At 39.6% G+C, this 25,973-nt stretch overlaps 1 protein-coding gene across 1 annotated transcript in view; it reads left to right on the forward strand.

The window, feature by feature from the left end:
• The first annotated feature begins 2,658 nt into the window (after positions 1–2,658).
• The window catches only part of LOC124278528 (alpha-1A adrenergic receptor-like), a 201,604-nt gene continuing 178,289 nt past the window's right edge, over positions 2,659–25,973 (forward strand). Inside the window, exon 1 of the mRNA XM_046714257.1 lies at positions 2,659–3,119. The gene's annotated coding sequence lies outside the window, so the exon portion shown is untranslated. The remainder of the gene's footprint in view (positions 3,120–25,973) is intronic.

Below are 25,973 nucleotides of genomic sequence, written 5' to 3' on the forward strand. Positions count from 1 at the left end.
ATATGGATCTTCCAATGTCAGTTGATGCTCTGTGTTAGATATGGATCTTCCAATGTCAGTTGATGCTATGTGTTAGATATGGATCTTCCGATGTCAGTTGACGCTACCTGTTAGATATGGATCTTCCAATGTCTGTTGATGCTACGTGTTAGATATGGATCTTCCAATGTCAGTTGATGCCACCTGTTAGATATGGATCTTCCAATGTCAGTTGATGCTACGTCTTTGATATGTATCTTCCAATGTCAGTTGATGCTACGTGTTAGATATGGATCTTCCAATGTCAGTTGATGCTACATGTTAGATATGGATCATCCGATGTCAGTTGATGCTACCTGTTAGATATGGATCTTCCAATGTCAGTTGATGCTACGTGTTGGATATGGATCTTATGATGTCAGTTGATGCTACGTGTCAGATATGTATCTTCCGATGTCAGTTGATGCTACGTCTTTGATATGGATCTTCCAGTGTCAGTTGATGCTACCTGTAAGATATGGATCTTCCAATGTCAGTTGATGCTACGTCTTTGATATGGATCTTCCAATGTCAGTTGATGTTACGTGTTAGATATGGATCTTCCAATGTCTGTTGATGCTACGTCTTTGATATGGATCTTCCAATGTCAGTTGATGCTACGTGTTAGATATGGATCTTCCAATGTCAGTTGATGGTACGTGTTAGATATGGATCTTCCGATGTCAGTTGATGCTACATGTTAGATATGGATCTTCCAATGTCAGTTGATGCTACGTGTTAGATATGTATCTTCCAATGTCAGTTGATGTTACGTGTTAGATATGGATCTTCCAATGTCTGTTGATGCTACGTGTTAGATATGGATCTTCCGATGTCAGTTGATGCTACGTGTTAGATATGGATCTTCCAATGTCTGTTGATGTTACGTGTTAGATATGGATCTTCCAATGTCAGTTGATGCTACCTGTTAGATATGGATCTTCCAATGTCAGTTGATGCTACGTCTTTGATATGGATCTTCCTATGTCAGTTGATGCTACGTGTTAGATATGGATCTTCCAATGTCAGTTGATGTTACGTGTTAGATATGTATCTTCCAATGTCAGTTGATGCTACGTGTTAGATATGGATCTTCCAATGTCAGTTGATGCTACATGTTAGATATGTATCTTCCAATGTCAGTTGATGTTACATGTTAGATATGTATCTTCCAATGTCAGTTAATGCTACGTGTTAGATATGTATCTTCCAATGTCAGTTGATGCTACGTGTTAGATATGTATCTTCCAATGTTAGTTGATGCTACGTGTTAGATATGTATCTTCCAATGTCTGTTGATGCTACGTGTTAGATATGTATCTTCCAATGTCTGTTGATGCTACGTGTTAGATATGGATCTTCCAATGTCAGTTGATGCTACGTGTTAGATATCGATCTTCCGATGTCAGTTGATGCTACCTGTTAGATATAGATCTTTGATATTGAACTTCCAATGTCAGTTGATGCTACGTGTTAGATATGGATCTTCCGATGTCAGTTGATGCTACGTCTTTGATATTGAACTTCCAATGTCAGTTGATGTTACGTGTTAGATATGGATCTTCCGATGTCAGTTGATGCTACCTGTTAGATATGGATCTTCCTATGTCAGTTGATGCTACGTGTTAGATATGGATCTTCCAATGTCAGTTGATGCTACGTCTTTGATATGGATCTTCCAATGTCAGTTGATGCTATGTGTTAGATATGGATCTTCCAATGTCAGTTGATCCTACGTGTTAGATATGGATCTTCCAATGTCTGTTGATGCTACGTGTTAGATATGGATCTTCCAATGTCAGTTGATGCTACGTCTTTGATATGGATCTTCCAATGTCAGTTGATGCTACCTGTTAGATATGGATCTTCCAATGTCAGTTGATGCTACGTCTTAGATATGGATCAACCCTATGTCTGTTGATGCTACGTGTTAGATATGGATCTTCCAATGTCAGTTGATGCTACGTGTTAGATATGGATCTTCCAATGTCAGTTGATGCTACGTGTTAGATATGGATCTTCCAATGTCAGTTGATGCTGCGTCTTTGATATGTATCTTCCAATGTCTGTTATCCTACGTGTTAGATATGGATCTTCCAATGTCAGTTGATGCTACGTGTTAGATATGGATCTTCCGATGTCAGTTGATGCTGCGTGATATATATGGATCTTCCAATGCCAGTTGATGCTACGTGTTACAGGTGTAACTGTGATTTGTCATCTAATACTAAAGCTTCCTTTATCAACTGACGTTACTGGTAATACGAGTTTTTTTTCATCAACTGATGCTGTATGTTATACCTGGGTTTTTCTTATATTACCCGGTGCTATATATTAAATGTCTCTGTCAATCAGCTGTTACTACATGCTACTAAGTACACTCTGTTTTAAAGACATTTTTCTGTTACCTCTTACTTAGGAGAGACATCCAGTATATAGTGTATTTTAGAATTATTAAATATTGACATTATATTCAAGAGCCGCGATGCACATGAATGCATGTGCTATATCTGATGGCAATCAAGGAATGTAATTTAGATGTGAATAATTTGTTTTTGTAATTGCGTTCAGATGTTATACACCCACAAGACGTCATCACATTTATCATAGTGATGTTACACATAGAAGCAGGTCAAATCTCATTAGTTCTGGTTGTGGCTGTCATTGTGTTGATACTCCGGGGTAATCAGGTCATCTCAAAGATACAAACGCGACTCTAATTAAAACCCCAAATCCCAGTAAACGCCAGGTTGGCAGTGGTTCACAAACAGCACCGGCATATTGCAAGCAGCATCCCAGTGCTGTGGCCTTTGTGCATGGCATATATTCATATCCTCAGTTCGGACTTAATCAGTTTCTAGTTTCGCTCCCGTGCTGTGTATACCGCTTGGGTTCTACTTTTGGACAAATATCAACTCCGTTATGTTGTATTGAATGTGAACAGAAGAGATGGAGCTCGTCAGTGCTCCTAGTAACTGCATGTGCCAGTATTAGCGTGGGAGTCATGAGTCGTCAAATCCGACAGACACCCAGTGCTGACTACACACCATCCCGGTACCACCATCCCAGCTGGACGTCAGGTAGCCGAGGGATCATGTCAGGTAAATACGCCTTTAGTTGATTAGAATTTATATTCTGCAATCGACACCTGAACACTTATGGTGGAATACGTCAACGTTACTTCACACGTCTTATATAACATACACATCACAATCAACACCAATATAACCAGATAAGCGTAAACCCGCTTACATGAGTAAATAGCCACTCAATAGGTCAACCAGATATAATAATAATAAATAATAAATATACACTTGTATAGCGCTTGTTTCCAGTATAATGAACTGCTCAAAAGCGCTTGTGAGCAATGAACTGTCCTGGGAATACACAGTCTAACAGTAGCAGACTTTAAACAAATGTGTTTTCAGTAGTGATTTGAATGATTCAAACTCAGGGGCACTTCTTATTTCAAGTGGGAGGGAGTTCCATAACTGGGGGGCTGAGATTTCGAAACTTCTCTCGCCAAGTGATGTACGAGCTGACGGAAGCTTCAAGAGACACTGGTTACAGGAACGTAGAGTTCTCTCAGGTTTATATTCTTGGATGAGTTCAGAAATGTATGCAGGAGCATCCCGGTGGATAGCACGGAATGTCAGAGTCAGCACTTTAAACTTGATTCTGTCCTCAACTTTGAGCCAGTGGAGATCTTTCAGGATTGGGGTGATATGTACTGATCTTCTGGTTCTCTTGATCAGTCTTGCGGCAGAATTCTGGACTTTCTGAAGTTTAAAGACAAGACGTTTTGGCAGCCCGAGAAGAAGGGAGTTGCAATAATCCAGATGGGAGATTACACAGGCTTGAACGAGCAAAGTTGTTGTTTTGTTGTTGATGAACTGTCGTATCTGACTGATGTTTCGGATATTCATGTAAGCTTTTTTGCAGACCCGGCTTACATGGCATTCAGCACTGAGTGTGGAGTCAAACATGACACCAAGATTTCTAGCCTCCTGGCTAGGTTCGATGACACAAGATGACAACTTAAGAATGGGAAGTGTTAACTTTGTTCTCATAGCTTTTGATGCAATCACAAGCATCTCAGTCTTTTCCTCATTCAGCTTTAAGAAATTCATGGTCATCCAAGTCTTGATGTCTTCTGTGCACTCTGCAATTCTGGAGAAAGCAGTATTGATTGAGGTTTTATCCTTCGGCTTGATATGGAATCCTTAAATCCAATACACATTTGTTAGGCGTTAATTGTTTTTGTTATGACCACAGACTTAGTCTTGTTCTCAAGACAATCCCGGATTCGACTAGACATACTCCTTTTCAAATGCCATATGTCAACTGGGTTTATTCGGTCCCATTGTTCCTGCAGGGCAGCGACAGGTTAGTTGGGGGTAGTTGCGATCGGTGCTTGTTGACAATGACGTATGCGCTGAAGTGGAATATCCCAGACTTGTACGTTGGTGACACGTCTTTACTGAGTGCTGGCCGTGGTAAGATGTTTTTTTCTCCTGTTGGAGTTACCTAGTAACAATACTGCTCTGTGTGCTCTTTCTTTGTCATCCTGAAACACATAACGACGCCCAGGTCACCTCCCAAATGGCACCACGTATGTCTGCAGGATGTCGTCACGGTGGTAGTACCCAGGGACACGTCCGTCAATATCATATAAATGTGTTCGGTCAGTTACAGTGATCCGACCCCACACCATTACAGAGCCACCCCAAAATTGATCGTCCTGTCTAACGTTAACGGTATGAAAACGCTGATTCTACGCCAATCTGTTCAAGAATGAAGTCCGAAGACATAAAGTTTGCCAAACGAGGAGTGTTCCAGCGATGTTGCTGTGAAGCTCATCTTCGGGTTGAGAAGCAAAGTTTCTGAAGTATAACATTCAATCTCCCTGTAAATGTTTCTTGATTTGAGTTATGCTTAGGATGTTAAATAGATCATCTAGATTACATTACATGCGGAATGGAGCAATAACGTAGATACCCAGGTACGAATTTATCAAGAGGAATGGATCCTCTGTTATATTTTGACGATGGTTTCGTAACACAGGCAATCTGATCAAACGGTCTTGTGTGTCAGTGGCCGCCTTGACCGACGTCTGTCATCAACGTTATTTGTCTGTTGTAATTACAATCTGCTAGTTCAATCTGCCATCATAACTTGCCTTGTTCCAACCTCCAACATGCCAGTTACTCGCAGCAGTTCTTGGATGTGACAAACGTCACATGTCATTACCGTCAAATTGCTTTTAAGACAATATCAGAATACCGGTGTGGTTTTCGTCACTGAAATCTACAGCAGCACATTTTTCTCGTTGTTATTGGCTCGTTTCTCTGTAAATTTAGAATTTTACCCCGACCATGTTCACGTGCACATCATGAAAAACGCTTGCATTACGTATTTGCACGAACTTCATAACATTCAGTGCGAATGGAACAATCATTTTCTGAATCCATATGCAATGATACTACTTTGTTCGCAACTAATATCAACCGTAAATGAAATATCCCCTACGTTTATTGTCAATTATAAGTCACCTTTAATAGCGAAAAAATTAAATTAAATTATAAAGATAAATAGTGCGTCTTGTTCAGTCTCATATCATCTATCATATAATGTGTTCTGGCATGCATCCACGAGAGTTTGATCCTTCCGTCCATTTGACAGCTTTCTCATCCTAACCAGACACTGATGTCAAACATACCACCACTTGACGTGTACATGTAGCTGTCTTTTGCCATTGGTGATACTATAAGGTTGACTTGGTTCTTTTGGAAACCAAATCCAATGCATCTAAAAGGATGTATACCTGTATAGCTGTAACTCCTTTTGAAATAGTTTTCACTAAAATAGTAAATGTGCACACTTATAAAAGAAGTTGCCTGATGTCGCGCGTTTGCATTTCCTTTTTACTCAGCAATAATTATGGGTTGTTTATCGGATTAAAACTCACTCCCCTAAGATGGTTTTAGTTTAGCGGTACCATAAGTTGTAACATTCTGCGCCAAAAGTCGATGTGCTTCATAAAGTTATCTACTTCTTTATAAACAACACTCACAATCACACATGTTTCAGAAAACGTACAGTTCAAGCACGTAGTTGAATGTAGTTGTCAAATCTGTAAATTGAAACGAGAAAACTTTTCAGAAATTTGAAAAATTATTGAAAGCGGAACTAACGTTTTTTTTATAACCATTGATTCGTGAAGGCCACACTATGGCTTGTAGAACTATGGAAATACAAAGTTCCTTTTATGACATCATTATAAATGCTTCAAGGAGCTATTATGATATACAGTATATATTTGCTTCCTTAACATGTGTGCCTATCAGTTGGTTGGTGAGTGGCGTACTGAGGTATGCATTCCCTTGCTGGTGTAATTGCTTTAAACCACTATCCTCAATAACCATATCTGTAGAGGCAACGACATAATTGAATCTTTACTCACAAAGCAATAATTTAAAGGTGACTTTTCATTAGTTACAGGGGTTCAAATGTTAATATTTGAACCGGTGCATGACTGGTCTCGGAAGAGACTGATATGATTGAGATGCTTGTCAAAGTGGTTGTGTTTGATTTTAAAATGGACCTTTTTTAATATTCGCAGATGGATGGAATATGTTGGTTGGCTGATGGCGGGTGTTCCAATGAATGTTTTGTATTTGTTTCATTTATAATGACAGTAATTGTTTGGTTTCATAATGGAAAGGAAATTGATATTGTTTTATATTTGTTGTGGGGTGTATGCCGTTTGCGTAAGCTCCTGTTGTATAATTTCAAGAAAACACGTAATACGGAAGATTCTCATTATATCAACATGCTCTAAATGTCACACTCGTGTATGAGAAACAAAAGGATAAAAGGATGGCATTAAGTAAATCACTTCAGGAATTCAGTAACAGTAAAATATACACGTCAATATACCTCGTGTTATATAAATTAAAAAGTTATTTGCCACGTACATGTATAAAACAACACCACGGCTATAAAACATTATCCGGAGAAGCAGATTCCATTGTACTTACTAGCCAATATATAAGTGAAAACTCTAACATTCTGTATCATATAGCCCAGCTACCTGACCTTTGCTTGTATCTATTCACATCTTGTAACGTCATGACCAGCCTATTATATGATGAAGCAACTGGCTGATACAAGCGTGAATACATCACATTGACACATGTTTTAAAGAGAGCAGGCAGGAATATCTTTCTTTTTTATCAAGACAATTATTTTCTCAGTCGACACAACGGGACCATCAGCTATGTTTCTGTTTAATCCTGTTCACCATGCTCAAGTTACCTTCATTGTAATCTTATTTGATTCAATTTCTACTAAAGAGAAAATTATGCCAAAAACTTTGGCTGAAATCCTTTAGTCGCCGAAAAAAGTAGTAATTGCTCGCGAAATCGTCTTAAATTTTATCTGTGAGTCCCAGTTTCAATCTTGACAAGATATTAAGCGGATATATGACCACGTTAAATTGCAAATAAATCAATCGAATCTGATTTGTATCCTGGGCTTGTCAACCACTCCATAACTTCAGTCTGCGTCCTCTGTAAAGTGAGGGTGGTGTTTTTATAATGCTGGATAATTTAAGTTTAAGAACGTTGGGCAGTAAACGCCCGGCGACTATGTGCTTGAGATCACCTACCAACAACAGATCTAGGAGTGTCATGCATATAGATTAGAAGGCAATTGCAATAAAACAGATCCAAAGCACAGGCATTTAGTGCAGCCCTCTCGATGCTGGTCTTGTCGTTTACACTACTCAAACGGTGTCAGAGGAATTAATTCCCGAGTCAACGCTTGATAATTTAATTTGGCAATTTTCTATCACGCTGGTTTTAACTAAGGGACGGAATTTATACCATCAGGATGATTTGTTTGATAATAAGCGCAGCACAACTTCCCATTAGTTAAGGATCAAAGCGAGAAGGCTTGGGATTTAAGAGATGTGAATATAGGGGATAAAACGTGTTCAAAACATGAAGTAGTGCCATGGCCATTCGCTGATATCATATCAGATCATGTATGTTTCCAGTCTAGACTACTATGCTTCAGTTTTTACTTGATTGGTCCTGCCTGATGTACACTGCGATCATTTAATCAGGAGGGTTGTTCCTGCCAGATGTATCGAACATCTGCTGATATTGGATATTGGAAACTTGATGATGGGTTTATGTGGAGATTGGGCTGATATGTCAAGTGTGTAACAAACTGCTGACGATCTGTATTTGCTGAAGACAGAAAGGACTCGCAGAGGATTCATGGATGAGACTAGACAGCTGGATTGACCACTCTGTATGGAAGGCAGTATATTCCAGCCGATGCAGTAAACATATAAATACATACCAAATACTGGAGCATCATCCCATTTCTCGCTACTCTCATCCCCTGTGTAATGTAATGGTGATGCGTAATGCTGAGGTGGGGGCGTCGGTTTGTCAACATTTAAGTGAAACACATATTTGTTGTGATATTTGGAATTTAGAAATGGGTAGATATATCTTCGAATCATGAAACATGTATTTGTCGACACTTAGATATAGAGGAAGTATTTCAGCGATGTCTTGAGGTATCTGAGAACTAACTACATGTATTACCTCAGACCTAAGTTGTATGTGCCAGCAATGCTCTTTCCAGTACGCCAGACTAGAAATCGATTTGATCCAGCGTTAAAGAGAACACTTACCTACTGGTCCATGGGTGAGAACTTATACAACCGCATGCCGTTCATATCGAATGCATATTGAGTTCATATAGTAAACCAAATTGTTTTGAAACGTTTGAATAAAACCAATTCCACAGATCCAGCATTTGTAACGTGACACCAGACAATTTGAAATCACTAAGAGCAAAAGTTACGAGTTGCGAGTGGGGCAGCAAGGCGAGAAAGATGCCTCTATATCAGGTAGACGGCATCGCAGTTTGCATAATTGTCCGTAGGAATCTTTCCAAATGTTAGCTATTTATTACACGTGTAAGGCCTTATAGAACTGACGCTAAATCGATATTGATAAGAAGAACGTCTATAGCAGGTGATGGTGGTATCGGCTTGAAAAACAGCATTCGACGTCTTAATCCTGATTTCATTCCAATTACCACAGCGGCTGGGTTGAAACTCGTTATGTGAAATCTACCATCTGAAGTCAAATGTGAGTCAAGTCAACCACGAGCAGGGCAATGTAAAAGATACAAAACACAAGTAATTGTCCGTCATCTCATGTGATAAATTACCAGAGTGGATTTCAATCAGTGTAATGAGATGTGCCGGAGGTTAAGTCTGGAAGTTCGCCGGTTCACAAAAGGATACATACCATCAAAGAAAAAATGTAATTACCAGATGCATCGAACTGTTTGTCTCAGACCTGGAATATGAAATCAAGCATTTCTGACGGGGATTGCCAGTAAGAGTTAACTTTTAACACAGATGCATATGTAAACATTCTCGCACGTCATTATTTGACATGTGTGTGTGGTTTGAACGTTCATTTTGTGTCACGCCTCTTGTCCTGCAAATATTATCTGCAAATGTCTAAATGAAAGCAACCATGACATGCAGCTTATGTCTGAACTTACCAATACATTCTCCATGACGTCTCAATACATGCAGCTTGTTTCTGAACTTACCAATACATTCTCCATGACGTCTCAATACATGCAGCTTGTGTCTGAACTTACCAATACATTCTCCATGACGTCTCAATACATGCAGCTTGTTTCTGAACTTACCAATACATTCTCCATGACGTCTCAATACATGCAACTTGTGTCTGAACTTACCAATACATTCTCCATGACGTCTCAATACATGCAGCTTGTTTCTGAACTTACCAATACATTCTTCATGACATCTCAATACATGCAGCTTGTTTCTGAACTTACCAATACATTCTCCATGACGTCTCAATACATGCAGCTTGTTTCTGAACTTACCAATACATTCTTCATGACGTCTCAATACATGCAGCTTGTTTCTGAACTTACCAATACATTCTTCATGACGTCTCAATACATGCAGCTTGTGTCTGAACTTACCAATACATTCTTCATGACGTCTCAATACATGCAGCTTGTGTCTGAACTTACCAATACATTCTCCATGACGTCTCAATACATGCAGCTTGTTTCTGAACTTACCAATACATTCTTCATGACGTCTCAACACATGCAGCTTGTTTCTGAACTTACCAATACATTCTTCATGACGTCTCAACACATGCAGCTTGTGTCTGAACTTACCAATACATTCTTCATGACATCTCAATACATGCAGCTTGTTTCTGAACTTACCAATACATTCTTCATGACGTCTCAATACATGCAGCTTGTGTCTGAACTTACCAATACATTCTTCATGACGTCTCAATACATGCAGCTTGTTTCTGAACTTACCAATACATTCTTCATGACGTCTCAATACTTGCAGCTTGTTTCTGAACTTACCAATACATTCTTCATGACGTCTTAATACATGCAGCTGTGGCATGTTTGTTTCTGAACTTACCAGTACATTCTTCATGACGTCTCAATACATGCAGCTGTGGCATGTGTTTGTTTCTGAACTATCCAATACATTCTTCATGACGTCCTAATACATGCAGCTGTGACAAGTGTTTGTTTCTGAACTTACCAATACATTCTTCATGACATCCTAATACATGCAGCTGTGACATGTGTTTGTTTCTGAACTTACCAGTACATTCTTCATGACATCTCAATACATGCAGCTGTGGCATGTTTGCTTTTGAACTTACCAATGCATTCTTCATGACGTCTTAATACATGCAGCTGTGACATGTGTTTGTTTCCAACTTACCAATACATTCTTCATGACGTCTTAATAAATGCAGCGGTGGAATGTGTTTTGTTTCTGATCTTACCATTTCATTATGTACATAAATCTGACTACATGCAGTCATGATACGGTACTTCGTTTCTTATCTAAAATGTGCACAGGCGATCTGAGCATACGTCTGTATGAATGCAGTCAAAGCATACAATATTTCTGATCTAACAACTTTATTTCGTGCAGTCATATCAATGAAATGGTAATTCATATTTTGTTTCTGATCTGAAACAAATTTCTTTCTAAATGAGACATGCATTCTGTTTCTAAACCAACAAATGCGATCTGTAATACTTCAATCTAAATGCAGTTATGATAATGTATTTGTTTTTCCTGGTCATTATAGTCAGTTGAGGGTCTATATAAAACGTCCAATACGCCAATGTTTGTACTTGCTCCAGTTTGCCTTCACTTAGCCTTCACCGCCACCTTCGCCGCCCACACTAAGATGAAACATGAGCTGTTTAATGGGGATTGACAAATTCGTATTTCTTTATTTGACTTTCATTCTAAAGCCGGCCTCTAACCTAACTGACTATTCAATATCATAGAGAAAGAGGTATGTGGGTGGGTCGGGCTGTGGTTGTGTGAATGGACGGGTTCAGGTAGGAGGTGGTCTCATATTGTATTCTATTCATACTTATTATGTTATATGACCCACTGGATGTGACATTTGAAGATGTGACGTGTGAAACTCTCGTCGATATTAACTGTGTTTGTGTGTTTGAAGCTCCATGATAAGGTTAGGATCAGCCCCAGAATTGCTAATGTGACAGTAATATATGCTACATTTTGTAACGAATTCATTGTATCACATTATTATTTTTGACGTTTTGGAATGGTGACAAAATAATGGCATCGACTCATACATCCACAGTAGTGTGAAACACTTTTAAAGTACCGGAGCCTTTCAGACATGCGTCTTCTAAAACAGTTAACACCAAGGGCCACACGAACCGTCACGTACTACCACAGTACTGGCCTCTTCTAAAACAGTTAACACCCCAGGGCAACATGAACCGTCACGTACTACCACAGTACTGGCCTCATCTAAAACAGTTAACACCCCAGGGCCACACGAACCGTCACGTACATCCACAGTACTGGCCTCATCTAAAACAGTTAACACCCCAGGGCAACACGAACCGTCACGTACTACCACAGTACTGGCCTCTTCTAAACGGTTAACACCCAGGGCAACATGAACCGTCACGTACTACCACAGTACTGGCCTCTTCTAAAACAGTTAACACCCCAGGGCCACATGAACCGTTACGTACTTCCACATGACTTGTCTGTTCTAAAACAGTTAACACACAAGGATCATATGTAGATTTACGTACCCCGCCATGGCTCCAAGCTTGGTCACGTCATACTTGTGACGTATACACTTGTGTTCAGTATACCTTCTAGCAACGATGTCGATTTGCTTGTGCATCAAGGTGTCCTCTTCATCCCAGCAACTGTACCACCTCGCGTCAATATTTACGACCTTCCGTTGTGTAAATTGACATCAGAAACAATCGTATAATATCCCATTTCTCTTTGAGGCAGTACTTTCATCTTGTCGTCCTGATGTTGTGTACTTGTGAGTAACATTATTCTTCAGGTTTCAAGTGTGACAGGTGATTGGGAGCATCTCTGTAGCTGTAGCTAGCACAGGTCATACCGACATCTTCCATAAGGGAAGACCTGCAGTCCCACTGACTTTTCTTCATAACCCTTGTCTTTGAACTGACGTCTTGCAGGAAAAAGGCATGTTTTTAATGTGAGATTGCTTTTTTAAGGGAGTTTAAGAGATTACCTCCTTGAAAACTTAATGTAACTGCTGAAGAAGTACTGTCAGACCCAATATTTCATCTTCCTCTCGCATTTACTGTGTGAAAAAATAGATTCGTCTGTCGATCCGCATTAGTTGTTTCCTTGTTACACTAGAAATGTAATTATGAATTATCTTGCCCAGGGCGCTCACGTGACTGCCTGAATATCAAGTTAAAATTGTCACTGTGATTTTATCATTATCTTAATTTTTGCCTAAGGTATAATTTCATTCAGTACGTGATTGGTTTAAAAGCATATATTTTGACTCCCCAAATTGATTGATTCAATTATATCTTTTTTTAAAATCCGAACACGCCTTAATGATAATACAAACGTTATTAAAGACCGCAGTTTGACTTGGGCAAAGTCCTGCTATTGATCATGTAATCGACTGCTTACTGTAGCTGCACCGCGATACTGATTCCCCACAACGCCCACTCAGGAGGGGCAGCGGGGACGGAAATTGCGAAAGGTATACGCAGGGTGTAGTGAGGGTGGGGTGAGGACATTGTGGACACAGGGTGTAGTGAGGGTGGATTCAGTCATGGTGGTGGTGCTGGGACTGCGAGCTAGTTGTATTGGTCTGCACACATTGTATGAACACACTTCCTCTGTATGGAGTCTGGAGAAAGTGGTTAATGCCAAAGTCCATCGACTAATGTAAACAGACACCAGTGAAGTTCACATTGCGATTCACCATGTCGGTCATAGTTTCACATAGAAATCATACAGTCTTTAGACATCAGGAACGCATTACAAATACAGTTTTGACAGTAATGCCAAAATCTGCTTACGCCATCATTTACGAACATTCTACATAAGAACGACCTCTGGACAAAATGCAGCCGGTCTGTTTAATGGATAACGAACTTGATTTATTTCGTATAACAGCATGTACGTGCGATTGGAGAAACGGTTTAAGAAAATTGCTGTGCTGTTATTAACTTAACGCTCGGAACGATCTTTTGATCTTTGCGTGGGAGGTCGGCACCAAGACAAACACTACAATCAAGTAGTTTCCCAGGAGTATCTGAAGGTTTGTAATTGACCAACATTACACAACTCCTTCAAACGTCAACCTGGAATAATTGTCTCCATGTACATATTTCATTTATGGTTTAAACAGAGTGAAACGAGAAATCTTCCATTTGATATGATTTTTAGAACACGAAGACAAACGATTATTTGTGAATGATGTCTGTGTGTCTAATTTCGAACAGCAGATGGCGGCGATTCCGGTTTCTGCTGAATGTAAGATGTTCCTGGCAGAAGCTGGGGTACGTTCCGGAGGGATGCAGGTCTTTTACATCTTTAACGATAACCGTTTTGATGCAGCCCGCATACACGGGTATCGTGCTGACAAATACAGAAAAACATCAGGGCGAATGTGGGAGCCGGATCCAACACCATGGGTTTTTGACACGTATCATCTCACGGCCGGGGCAACCACACGTATCATCTCACGGCCGGGGCAACCACTCGTATCATCTCACGGCCGGACCAACCACTCGTATGATGTCAAGGCCGGGCCAACCACTCGTATCACCACACGGCCTGGCCAACCACGCGTATCATCTCACGGTCGGGCCAACCATTCGTATCATCTCACGGTCGGGCCAACCATTCGTATCCAGGCCAGCCACTCGTATCATCTCACGGCCGGGCCAACCACTCGTATCATCTCACGGTCGGGCCAACCATTCGTATCCGGGCCAGCCACTCGTATCATCTCACGGCCGGGCCAACCACTCGTATCATCTCACGGTCGGGGCAACCACTCGTATCACCACACGGCCGGGCCAACCACGCGTATCATCTCACGGTCGGGCCAACCATTCGTATCCGGGCCAACCACTCGTATCACCACACGGCCGGGCCAACCACTCGTATCATCTCACGGCCGGGCCAACCACTCGCATCATCTCACGGCCGGGCCAACCACTCGTATCACCACACGGCCGGGCCAACCACTCGTATCATCTCACGGTCGGGCCAACCATTCGTATCCGGGCCAGCCACTCGTATCATCTCACGGCCGGGCCAACCACTCGTATCATCTCACCGTCGGGCCAACCATTCGTATCCGGGCCAGCCACTCGTATCATCTCACGGCCGGGCCAACCACTCGTATCATCTCACGGCCGGGCCAACCACTCGTATCACCACACGGCCGGGCCAACCACGCGTATCATCTCACGGTCGGGCCAACCATTCGTATCCGGGCCAACCACTCGTATCATCTCACGGTCGGGCCAACCATTCGTATCCGGGCCAGCCACTCGTATCATCTCACGGCCGGGCCAACCACTCGTATCATCTCACGGCCGGGCCAACCACTCGTATCATCTCACGGCCGGGCCAACCACTCGTATCACCACACGGCCGGGCCAACCACGCGTATCATCTCACGGTCGGGCCAACCATTCGTATCCGGGCCAACCACTCGTATCATCTCACGGACGGGCCAACCATTCGTATCCGGGCCAGCCACTCGTATCATCTCACGGCCGGGCCAACCACTCGTATCATCTCACGGCCGGGCCAACCACTCGCATCATCTCACGGCCGGGCCAACCACTCGTATCACCACACGGCCTGGCCAAACACTCGTATCTTCTCACGGCCGGGCCAACCCCTCGTATCCCCTTAGACTGCTAGCTGAACGAAACACCACGAAGTATTAGTATATGTTACGTTATTGACCTTCTTCAGAGTGCATCACCTGTTCATTCAATAAATCGCGTTTAACCAAGAAGTGTCGTTCAGGCCATGGGTGATGTTGGTCTGATACGTTAATCGGTTTAGAAGCATAAGCTGAAAATTCGGTAAAATATCAGTTATATGTATGTACATACATGTACAATATACACTTATATAAACAAATGGAGGTATACATATGTGGTTAGGTACAAAATTCGCTAACATGTAAAGTGAGTGATATATACATATAATAGCTATGGTAATTATTCGGTAAAATTAAATGTTCATTAAAATGTTGACTTCTGTAGTTACTAAATAATAGGGGCACAAGTCCGTTATGATGAAGCCAACGGGTTTCAAATGCATAAAAGGTATCACATGTGATGTAACAACGCTCAGATCTATATGGCTACATTAAATTGTTCAAGTCCCAGTGTGCTGTGTGAAACAAAACATTTAGTAGTTGCAGGATTGTTAATGAAGCCTGTGCACTGTTTTATAAGCATCTGAACCGTTTTATATTGAACCGTGTGTATTCCTTCTAGAACGGTCACCATTCGACCAACTGATAAACCTTGGTTTAATTCAGAACTTCGGAGAGAATGTAGAAAAAGAAATAGAATGAGAAAAAAGGCCCAAAAGACAAACCGTCTAGTAGATATTTTGGCTTATAAGAAACAAAGAAATAAAGTAAATAATATGAAATGTTATGCAAAGGATTCATTTTATGCCAGTCTCACAAACGATTTTTTACTTGATCTGTATTCTAGTAATAAAAATTCCTATTGGAAATTACTTCGGTTTTTGATTAATGATTCAGGATCAGTCACTTGCATTCCGTCTTTAAGACAAAATGATGCAGATGAAAACCCAACGTTATTCACTGATATGCAGAAAGCAGAGAAACTTAATCAGTATTTTCAGTCTATATCTAGTATTGATGAAGAAAACACAGATATGCCATTCTTTGACAAACGCACTGATTCTGTTTTAGATAGTGTAACAATTGATGTAAATGAAGTGTCCGATATAATCAAATGTTTACATCTTAAAAAAGCTTCTGGCCCGGACAGAATCAGTCATAAGTTTCTTAAAAATGTTGTACATTCAATAAGTATCCCACTGTGCATGTTATTTAATCAGTCATTAAAAAGTAGTATATATCCAAGTGTGTGGAAAGAAGCAAATGTAATGCCCCTATTTAAAAAGGGTGATCCCTCAATGGCCTCTAACTATCGGCCTATATCCTTGATCAGTTGTGTGGGCAAGGTGTTTGAGAGAGTGATGTTTAAACGTCTGTACAACTATTTTCATGCAAATCGATTATTGTATAAGTATCAATCAGGTTTTCAGTCTGGTCACTCAACTGTCCATCAATTAATTGAATTATATGACCAAATCTGTGCGGCTTTAGATGATAAAAAACACTATTGTATGGTTTTCTGTGATGTCTCTAAAGCTTTTGATCGTGTGTGGCATAAAGGTTTATTGTTGAAATTAGAAAAATACGGAATTCATGGTTCATTGTTAAATTGGCTAGCAGATTACATAAGTAATCGTTCACAACGCGTCTTTGTGAATGGAGCCCTATCCAAGCCGGGGTATTTACAAGCTGGTGTCCCTCAAGGGTCAGTCCTCGGTCCTTTCTTATTTCTTGTTTATGTCAATGATATTGCTGATGATTTAAACTGCTTGACACGATTATTTGCTGATGATTCGTCTCTTGGGTCATCTTCTCATGATCGTCTATTCATTGAAAGAGATTTGAATTCAAACTTGGAAAGGCTGCGAGCTTGGGCAAAGCGGTGGCTTATAACATACAATCCTGATAAAACTGAAGCAATCTTTTTCTCCTTGCAAAAGAATGTTGATGCACTAAATCCTTACTTTAACGGGGTTTGCGTCAAAACAGTTAATAATCATAAACATTTGGGATTAACATTTTCAAAAGATTGTAAATGGTCTGACCATATTGATAATATTCAAAAATGATATCTTCTCTACGTAAACTCAATTTTTTATTACCGCGCTCTGTATTGAATAGAATTTACGTAATGTTCATAAGACCCCATTTTGAATATGCGTGTGAAGTATGGGATGGATGTGCTAAATATCAAGCAAATAAATTAGAACAACTGCAATTAGAAGCAGCAAGAATAATTGTAACAGGTTTACCTAAATATACTCATCATGAACATCTGTATTATGAAACTGGTTGGGAATCTTTAGCAGAACGTAGGAGAAAGCGTAAACTTCGCCTTTTTTACAAAATACAGAATAATATGGCACCATCGTACCTTATTGATCTTGTTCCTGGGGATGTAGCATCTAAATGTAGCTATAATCTTCGCAACTCTGATGATGTCTCACTTCCTTTCTCGAGATTAAAATTTTCGTATGATTCTTATTTTTCATCCACAATTAGAATGTGGAATGAACTTCCAGTTGAAGTGAGAAAAAGCGAGTCATTGAATTCTTTTATATCGAATATTGTTATAAAACATAAAACTGCTCCTCAATACTTTGATTCTGGACCGAGAATCACTAACATCATCCTTACAAAACTACGTTACATGTGTAGCCAGTTGAATTATGATCTATTCCGTGCTGGTTTAAGAGATAACCCAAGTTGTTCTTGTGGAAATGTTTGTGAAAATTCTTATCATTACTTATTTGACTGTCAATTATATACAGTACAGAGAACTACCATGATGACTAATTTACGCAGTATTACAAATGTGGATATAACCTATGAGTTACTATTACATGGCAATGCAGATCTGACTGTTCACATAAATCAAAACATATTTAAAATTGTTCAAACATATATTTGTCATTCAAAACGATTTTCTTAATTGTTGCAATTGTTCCTCTTTTTCCCATATTTCTGCTCTGTTCTTCTCTGTCAATCTTGTAGAATGAATGTAAATAATACTATGTAAATACTACGGAGAGGGTGTTCTAAGTTGTATAACTTGTACCCAATCCTTTTCTCATGAATAAAATATGTTTAAAACAAAAACAAACAAACAAAACATAGTATGAGTATCTCATGTATTACTTCACCAACAAAACTGTTATAACTGTACTTTACTAGCTCGTGGTGATGTGTTGGAGTGTTTGTCATATAAGGCCATTAAACACACAGTCGACAAATCTTCAGATTTCACTATGTGAGAAAAGTAAAACGAAAGGTGATGGTGGGTGGTGTTTTCAGTGGGAGGCTGTCAGATACTTTCAATACGACCTTTCAATGGTGCGATACGTGTTATGAATTCCACCAGTTACTTGTGGTTTTCTCCATGTGACAAATTAATCCATCTCTAAGCATCGATTGCAAGCAATTACTGCCCGTCCAGAAGTCTAATGTGTAATGTTTGATTTCCTATCATGGAACTATTATTCCTATTAATCAGGTTGTTACGACCTGATGTTTGGCCTTCGTATCCACTCGTCAGCTTCAGCTCCCCATAATAACTCTGCTTATTTGTCTGCACACCGGCACAGCAATCACAGGTTTCTGGGGAACACAGTCAAGCAATAGATTGCCTTGTCCCGTATCTTTCCCACCTCGTGATGTATGCAGCTGCCAGAAAACTCCAGGTCAAGATGGTTATTGAAACGTTGATGTATCTTCCCTTGTAGACGAGTTTTTTACAAACGTCCTTCCCGCTGCCAGAAAATGGACACCCCATGTTTCTTAATCAACTGGTGCCATGATATGGAAAGTGTGCTCTTATACTAACCAAGATGATTTCATCAATACAGTTCTTCATCTTGACAAGTTCAATTGCACAAATGGTTCCACACTTCAAAATATGAATTTGACAGTCGTATTGATCTCGTCACCATGTCGGCACAGGGAACATGTCTCACATGTCCATCCATCATCGTAAGACAAAATTACATTTGCAGTCGTTGGACCATATGCTGTTTATTTGACTTCAGGGGGACACTAAGACTATGTTCATATTGCCGACACGAAGTTCCCAGATCTAAAGATATACTCAGTTACTATTAAACATTGTTACAGCAAAACAGCTGTTTGTACATAACTGGACTACACATTCTTTGTGTGACGAGGTGTACATATAGACAGTCGAACCAAATGTGTTTGCAACCCTCCTCTCCAACAACTTGTAGTCCGCATTTTAATTTAACCTACAAGGACTCGGGTAAGTTAACTTGTTGGGTTTCGACGAGTGTGCAACTCCTTCCTTCCATGTAGCTTACAGTCGCCATTTATCTCGGTCAATGTCCGTGTAACCTGTTGATGAAATGACAGAAAGGTTGAAAGTTTACAGACCGAAGTTCGGTGTGATTTACAGGCGGTGTGTGCAGGATGACAATGTGTTGGTTGTGTATGTTAATGGTGCTTCTGTGTAGTGATTATTGTAACCAGTGTTTATTAAGCTCTATACAATATGTAGTGTGTACACCATACAATTGTCACATTGACAAAGCAAGCTATCGGAAACAATTCACAGAGACAAGTGTATATTTTCCACAAATATCTCACCAGCGAAACATCTCACGGGAAAATGTATTAAAATAAAATTCTGTTCACCCCACTTCAATGCAACGATATAATCACTCGATAGAGTCACATTAAGCACACGTTGCATCAACACGCGAGTGAGGGGGCTGAGGTTTACTGCTATTATCAAAGTGTGGGGAATGGATGTTAAGGGTAAATGTGGAATGCTTACCAAGCTCAATGTACTACTTGACACATGTCAAAGAAACGGCAACTGATTTAGAAAGCTGTAGATAAATTGTTATTCATTTACATGTAAATGGTATATTATCAATGTATAGAACATAGTTTTAGACATCGTAGCATTATGTCTCTTTCCACATGAAAGGATTCCATTAAAACCAGATATTTCTTAAGTTAAACAAATCATATTTATGTATGTACTACCAAGTTTCTTCACGGTGCTTCACGTGACAGCGGTTTACAACCAGATACTAATAATCATGCACAATAAAACTAAAGGTAGATTTAGTAGAGAAACTTACGCTTTTGTAAATGTCAGAACAGTTAAGTAATCATGATAGATTGTGTAAATATCAAGGTCACTTCATGACTCTGGGAACAATATGTGGGTGACTGACAGTACATAGTTCATATTGACACAGAACGTGGGCAACACCTTAAAGTATTATATTAAAGAGAAGATCAATTGATATTGCCAGGAGAAATTGAATCCCTTCTCTCCTGATCATAGGCAAATTAGATATCGAAATAGCTCTGGTGTCAAATTAATGTCTGTTAAAGTACATTATTCTTTCACCCAGATGGGTAGGTTAGATGTTTTCATTAGCGTTTCCACTATTTAGTTCAGTGCAGGAAAGTAAAGATGTATCTCGTTAACTGAAAACAGAGAGGAGAAAACAAAGTTGAAGTCATGATCTGTTAATGACTGACAGAGTTTGTCAAGCAACAGTGTTTTCAAATCTAGTACTGACGATTTGCTATAAAATAGCCTTGTGTTTCACATATTAATCCACAAAGTGTTCACTAGAAACGCTTGATCTACTGTTTTCTGTCTCAGCAATTGACTCCTCCCCTCACAGTGTATTTCTTGAAGCACAGACTAGAAACATACGCTGCCTCAATAATAATTCATTCCAGAAACCCTCTATCCCTGACGTCAGGTTAGAAAATATGATGTTATATTCAAATATGTGGGTCCACACCCTTTCGGCTTAATCATGTTTTGGGTAAATCACTGTTCCATGTGTAGAGATTTGACGACAATTTATACATACAGTCGTTAGTGAGCACCCAGATTTCACATCTAATTGGAAGGAATTATATTGAGAGAAAAATCTTTGTCAAAGTGGTAAAAAAGAACTCAGTATTACAAGGTTTTTGACAGCTGAAGTACTAGAAGGCTCAAGCGTCTAAGGCGCAGCGTGCAGTTATGCAGATTTGCGTTGTTTGTGCACAACCGGGTTAACCTTCTCTCAATTCACTCTTTAAATTTCGGCTCTCATGGTGTTCACCCGACGCAAACATCTCTGGAGGTGTCCTCTGATCTTACAGCTTCGGATTATCATTTCTCCTTCGAATGATATTGTGTATTATTTATATATGTTATAGTGAATATGTAAAACCAGGGATCATGTGTAATCCCTGAAATTTCAGTGATTATGGATAATGTCTGATTCACTCAGTGATGATATATAATCACTACAGACATAATCACTGAAAAATAGACTAAAATAGCAGACATATTCCCTGAAATAACTTCTTGTGTACTTTTAGGTGTATTTCATCCAGAGAGGTGTAGAATTAGACTTTTGTATTAAGCAGGATAGAGACGATTCTTTACTACAATGGTGTCTTTACTAAATATAATGAAATTTATACATGTTTGATGTACATATAGTTCGGTTCATAATTATTGAGAACCCCATGAACATTTCTAAAATGCAAATAATAAGTTAAAATCTGAAATTACTAAGCATTTAATACTCGCTCATACCCTGTTGATTTCTGCAGGTATGACATTAATATTTTATCAGATTCCCGTTACCTCCCAGGCACAGTCTAATGCGGGTGGGCATACTCCTTATCAGAGAGGTTAGAGTTTCATAGGGGATACTGTCCCAATATCGCACTACCCCTCTCTTCATGTCTTCAAGTTTGGTGAGTCCCTTTTGGTTAACACTCTCCTTTATCATACCCCAAATCAATGGGATTCAGATTCGGGCTGTGTAGCTCATGAATAAACTGTTCAAACTGACATGAAAAATTCTCAATAATTATGAACCGAACTACAAGGAAATGTATGATGGACATGTTTGGAGAACATCAATTCAGAAGTCCAAAGTAAAACAAACCGAATTCCTCCTCGCTTAATTAACCCATTGATCTCTGCTATGTACCGATGCATTGTTGCCCTCGAATGAGGCAATGTCAAATTCCCTCATAAGCAGTAAGAAGGAATGTTTAATGCATTTACCAAAATTGCAAAACAATGAGATTTCCTCCTTGCTAATTTTTGACGATTTGATACTAACTGAAACTAATTTTACAACTTTTTGGGTGAGATATACTTTAAAATACACAAGACATGATTTCAGCAAATATGTCTAAATTAATAGTTTATTTTTCAATGATTGTGTATAATCCCTGAAAATTTCAGTGATTATATTTAATCAATATACATAATCACTAAACATCTACTTACTACCTAGCTAGCAATGGAACGAGCCCTTTTGAAAGACCGATGATGTCAACATTCTTCACACATATAGACAGCACATGTTCTCATGGTTTCTGTACCACTTGGTTACTAGAATTGTCACTATCCACCCGGCATCAGTCTTCAATATATCTTTACTGTGAGCTACATGTGAAATACAATAAAAGCAAAAGCATGAAGACACAGGCTTGACGTGTGAGCACTGTTTATATGGTGACAATTAAATACATGGTATTACAGTTTCTCATCACAAAATGTACATCAAACAAAAGCAATCCAAGCGACTGAATACAGAAATTAATTCAGTTAACACTTCAGAACACAATAATAACTAATGTTCAAACTGCCGATCTCGTCTCCTTACAAGTACAGCATGGAGTGTCAGCAAAACATGCAATGGTGAGAACAAAGGATTTCAAAGTGGGACATTCAGACTAAATCTGGCCAATTACGAAAACTCAAAAGCTTCCACATGAGCAATAGTTATGCACCACCTGAATCATAGATCTTGTTTCAAAACATGATCCAGACAGGCGATTACACACTGGCGCAAAAGAATGCACATGTAAAACACGTGCTACATATAATATCTCAAAGCTATGCAGTTCATAATTGCAGTACATGTACTACAGTTTTCTGACTGATTGAAATAACGAGTGTTCTAAAATTAACTTTTCTTGACAAGGCAAGGCAAGTATTCAGAAAATACATGAAGTTACTGACATGCATGCAGGGATGTTGCAACCTCGGTGCTTACGTGAATATTATGCAGTCGATGATTAGCCGACTTGTGAAGAAACACCTGTGAAGTAAAGGATCGTCCACAACCAGGAAGACCGAGGAAGACCAATGACTGTGACGCAATCCCATGCCCCGACATCTGCCTCGCTAGAGAAAACTGAATGGACATGGTATAGGGCCCATTGGCCAGATGAAAGTCGCTATATTCTACACGTTACCGACTGCCGTTAACGTTGTCGGGTATGGAGACGTCGTAGCGAGGCAAAATCACCAGATGATCCATGCAGATAAACCCTCTGGTGGCGAATGACATCCTTAGACCTTACCGTTCTGGAGTCGGTAAATATCAGCATGGCCCGAAATACAGTTTCGATTTGGAATTATTTAGGAAATGAAAGCACTTTGAGTGTTGTATCGTAACGAATAAAGAAAGAACTATAAAGAAAGATTTTAAGGCAAATTATATAAGGTATACTTTTACGTTCACAGCTGAATGAAGAAAAAAAATGACTGACAGTATTACTGGAAAGTATGCACAAAAAAATCAAGATTAGCACGCATACTGTAACACTCCAAATTTCCTGGCGGCGTCATGTTTTTAGACACATCATATTTGGTGAAATACTCATTGACATTATGCAAGCAATGTGGCCTCTGAGACACCAAATACACTAAATGATACATTCATGTTCAGGTTATTTTTAGTCATCATGAAACATAAATGTATACTTTCTTTCCCCAGGCAATTCATGCCTGCAGTAAATGTTACTACTGCATTGTGTGTTTTAATGTAAACCAATATTCATTCTGTTTCGTTTGGTAAAGGAATACATGTTCTACATGCTTACACTGAACATAGCCCCGCCATCGCTGGTGAGTTACATGAATAGACGATTCTTGTAATATGCTTCTATATATTTCACTGACTAGCAGTTGCTTGTCGGTTTTCATTAGAAACCAGAAGTAGCAACATTTTCTAAGGTGTGAGAAACGTGGAAAGAAACAACGTACGTCCATTATGTTGAATATTTTAAGTGGGAAGCTGTCAGATGCTTTCAATACGACCTTTCAAGGGAGTGATACGTGTTATGAATTCCACCAGTTACTTGTGGTTTTCTCCATGTGACAAATTAATCCATCTCTAAGCATCGATTGCAAGCAATTACTGCCCGTCCAGAAGTCTAATGTGTAATGTATGATTTCCTATTATGGAACTATTATTCCTATTAATCAGGTTGTTACGACCTGATGTTTGGCCTTCGTATCCACTCGTCAGCTTCAGCTCCCCATAATAACTCTGCTTATTTGTCTGCACACCGGCACAGCAATCACAGGTTTCTGGGGAACACAGTCAAGCAATAGATTGCCTTGTCCCGTATTTTTCCCACCTCGTGATGTATGCAGCTGCCAGAAAACTCCAGGTCAAGATGGTTATTGAAACGTTGATGTATCTTCCCTTGTAGACGAGTTCTTTACAAACGTCCTTCCCGCTGCCAGGAAATGGACACCCCATGTTTCTTAATCAACTGGTGCCATGATATGGAAAGTGTGCTCTTATACTAACCAAGATGATTTCATCAATACAGTTCTTCATCTTGACAAGTTCATTTACACAAATGGTTCCACACTTCAAAATATGAATTTGACAGTCGTATTGATCTCGTTACCATGTCGGCACAGGGCACATGTCTATCACCATCCATCATCGTGAGACAAAATTACATTTGACAAAGTTGGACTATATGCTCTGACGACCTGAGGAAGAACACGAAGCAAGATCGATCTGGTAGGTATGTACTCTTTATTTGATAACAAACAACCCAATGCATGAGTGTAGGGCTCTGCACTTTGTTCACATTGTTGATGCGTAGTTCTCAACTCTGAGGATACATTACCAAAAGAGGAAGAACACGAGGCAAGATCGATCTGGTAGGTATGCACTCTTTATTTGAAAACAAACAACCCAATGCATGAGTGTAGGGCTCTGCACTTTGTTCACATTGTTGAGACGTAGTTCTCAACTCTGAAGACACTCAGTTGACTTTACATTTGATTATGATGCAGGGTTTATAGAGACACGTCCCCTCAAACAGTTGGTAGTGATCAGGTACAGTGATACTGTAACTGCATATACAGTGTACAAACACATTCAAAACGTTTACTGGAGGAAATTAACTTTGTCTTGTGTGCTTCGAAATGGCAGCAAATCCCCGCATAAAAAGTTGCTTGTGAAATCGCCATTTGGTATGATGTTCGTAACCTGTTGAAACAGTAGAAGACTAGAACTTTAGATTCGTGTGATGTGTGTTTAAATCGATTCAAACAGGCGATTATATTGGTGTGATTTATAGTTGGTGTGTGTAGGAGGACAGTGTAAAGGCTGTGTATATATATAAATGGTGCTTCTGTAGTGATTATTGGTAAGTAGTTGTACTCACCAGCGGTTATACAGGCCATACATCATGTATTCTACACATTACACAGGAGTTCCACTGGCCACGCAAACTATCGGAAACACAGCGGCAAGTGTATATTTTCCTCAAATATATGTCGCCAGCCAGACATCTCATGGGAACACACACCTAAAACAAAGTCATGTTTAAACATTA

The sequence above is a fragment of the Haliotis rubra genome, unplaced genomic scaffold, assembly GCF_003918875.1.
Source record: "Haliotis rubra isolate DU_JTF1 unplaced genomic scaffold, ASM391887v1 Scf239, whole genome shotgun sequence".
NCBI classification, from domain to species: Eukaryota; Metazoa; Mollusca; class Gastropoda; order Lepetellida; family Haliotidae; genus Haliotis; species Haliotis rubra.